Raw genomic sequence first — 2568 nt, 5'->3', positions numbered from 1 at the left:
GATACCTCCTACCGTTCTTCTATTCTTAAGGAGTGAATTTCTTACTTTTCACATTTATTTTAACTATCAGGACATAACTAAGGTAGAAACTAACTAATCCATTGCTCTCAAATTGGAACCAACTCATAGATGACCCACCTGTGAGTTTCCAAGGATAGGAAAAGAGATTTCCCATCTTTTTTCCACTAGTGGATTCAAATAGTCAGAGAGCCATGCATGGTCGGGGTTAGCAGTGCTACTCCTTGCAGACTATGTCACCAGAGCTCCCCAAATAAGGTAAAACTACTGATACAAAGAATAAGGAGAACTGCATGATAGAGCTTGGTACCCTCGCCGTCGCCTGCACCACTACCGCTGCCGCACCGCGAGGACCATCGCCGCCCCCTGCCCTGCAGCCTCTGCCACTGCCGCCGCCTGTGTCGCCGCCGCCGCCTCGGGACCGGCTGTATGATTAGGCCACAATCTTCAATGAGTAAACATATTCCGTTCTGTGGTGTTCTTGGTCACACATTTATGGAGTTTCTGAAGGGCAGTGGAGATTACTGCCAGGCACAGCACGACCTCTATGCAGACAAGTGAACTGTAGAAATTCATTACTACTCTACCAAGAAGCCCCCATAAGAGCGGTTAACCTGAACACAGAAGTGTTGAATTAAAATCCACAGAGCAATTTTCAAGAGTTTTGACCTGGATGGGGTAAACCTCAGTGCACTTCGTTTCTATTGCCTCAGTATTACTGGATTGAAGAATTGCTGCTTCTTGTTAGGAGGTTCATTTCATTTTCCATTACTCCCAACATCATACTCAAAGCACTGAGATTTTCAAGTGGAGTGTTTTGACATAGACTTCAGTTTCTTTACATAATTTCTGTATTCACTTTTAAAATTCTTTCATAACCCTCTTGAGTGTTTTTAACTTAATTAACAATGGCTCGAATGAACCGCCCAACTCCTGTGGAAGTCACATACAAGAACATGAGATTTCTTAATACGCACAATCCAACCAATGCAACCTTAAACAAATTTATAGAGGAACTTAAGAAATACGGAGTTACCACGATAGTAAGAGTATGTGAAGCAACTTAACAACACTGCTCTTGTGGAAAAAGAAGGCATCCATGTTCTTGATTGGCCTTTTGATGATGGTGCACCACCGTCCAACCAGATTGTTGATGACTGGTTAAGTCTAGTAAAAATTAAGTTTCGTGAAGAACCTGGCAGCTATATTGCTGTTCATTGTGTTGCGGGTCTTGGGAGAGCTCCAGTGCTTGTTGCCCTGGCATTAATTGAAGGTGGAATGAAATACGAAGATGCAGTACAATTCATAAGACAAAAGCGGCATGGGGCTTTTAACAGCAAGCACCTTTTGTATTTGGAGAAGTATCGTCCTAAAATGCGACTACGCTTTAAAGACTCCAATGGTCATAGAAACAACTGTTGCATTCAATAAAATGGGTGCCTGATGGTATGCCTTGGAAGTGGAACTTGAAACAGGAACTCATTTGTCATGCATGTTTACCAGCCTGTTAGCTTGGTGAATAAGTCTAATAAAGCTTCTGTGGGAGTATTGAAAAGTTGTTTAACCAGGCTACAAGTTGGACAGAATTTCAGCCTCCATGGTTGGGTTACAGTCAGCCTTCCTGGACAGTTAGCTAAGGTTTCTTAATGTTCAGCATTTAAAATGTACTTATCATTTGTACCAATTGACTTTCCCTGAAATCATGAAAAAGTGTTATGAAACTTAAAATCTTTTTCCCAATCCAGAATCTTAACCGATACATAAAACAATTTAGAGAAAGATTAGGTGCCAAAAATACCCAGCACAATATATTTGTATATTTTCAGTATCGTACAAAAATAAAAAATCCCAGGAACTATGAACACTCTAGATCTTACGTGGTTTATTTCTTGAGTCAATTGAAAGTAGAACCTGTATGGTTTTCTGCCTGTTCACATTTTGTTTACATCTCCCACATTCATACCGGTATACATCAGGTTTGTGTAACCATTGATTTTTACTGAATTTTTACCAAGTCTTAATAGTGATTATTTAATGTCTCTCTGTAAATTCATTTTGTGCTTTTATGGAACTTCATTTTGAAAAACCCCATTGTACAGAAGCACATGTCTTTAATGTCTCCAGACAAAAGGGGAAAAAAAGCCTTACATTTAATTTAATGTTTGCACTTTGGGGTGCAACCTAATAGGGAGGGCCTGGACAAAAAGAATGGGAGGGGGCTATTAAATATTTTTAGTAAAATGTTGCCTTTGTCTTGTGCAGAACATGTAGAAATATGCTCTTTAATTTAGTAATATTTTTTAGATGGTAGAGATGTTTCGTTATTGTAGCTAAAATCTTAATCATAAAATCTCTGAAATTGTCATTTTTTTTCCCAGTAGGAAGTTGTTTACCAGCTTACTTTGTTTGAAGTTTGATTTCCCCCCCCTTCTTTTCCAACATCTCTTGCAAAAAAGAAGTGGGTTTCTGCTAATGCATTGAGCAGACACTAATTTTTATATGCCTTTTGAGCTGTGTAACTTAATATTTGGATACTGATAATTTGTTTTA

General features: G+C 39.0%; 1 pseudogene; it reads left to right on the top strand.

Annotated features, from left to right (window-relative positions):
- Window positions 1-926: 926 nt before the first annotated feature.
- LOC102862383 lies at window positions 927-1449 on the top strand (annotated as a pseudogene).
- The last annotated feature ends 1119 nt before the right edge of the window (window positions 1450-2568 follow it).

This window comes from Elephantulus edwardii, unplaced genomic scaffold (assembly GCF_000299155.1).
Source record: "Elephantulus edwardii isolate Elephantulus edwardi_28Jun2011 unplaced genomic scaffold, EleEdw1.0 scaffold00038, whole genome shotgun sequence".
Classification (NCBI taxonomy): Eukaryota; Metazoa; Chordata; class Mammalia; order Macroscelidea; family Macroscelididae; genus Elephantulus; species Elephantulus edwardii.
Note: the sequence above shows the minus strand (reverse complement) of the source record. Positions and strands in the feature narration are given on the sequence as shown.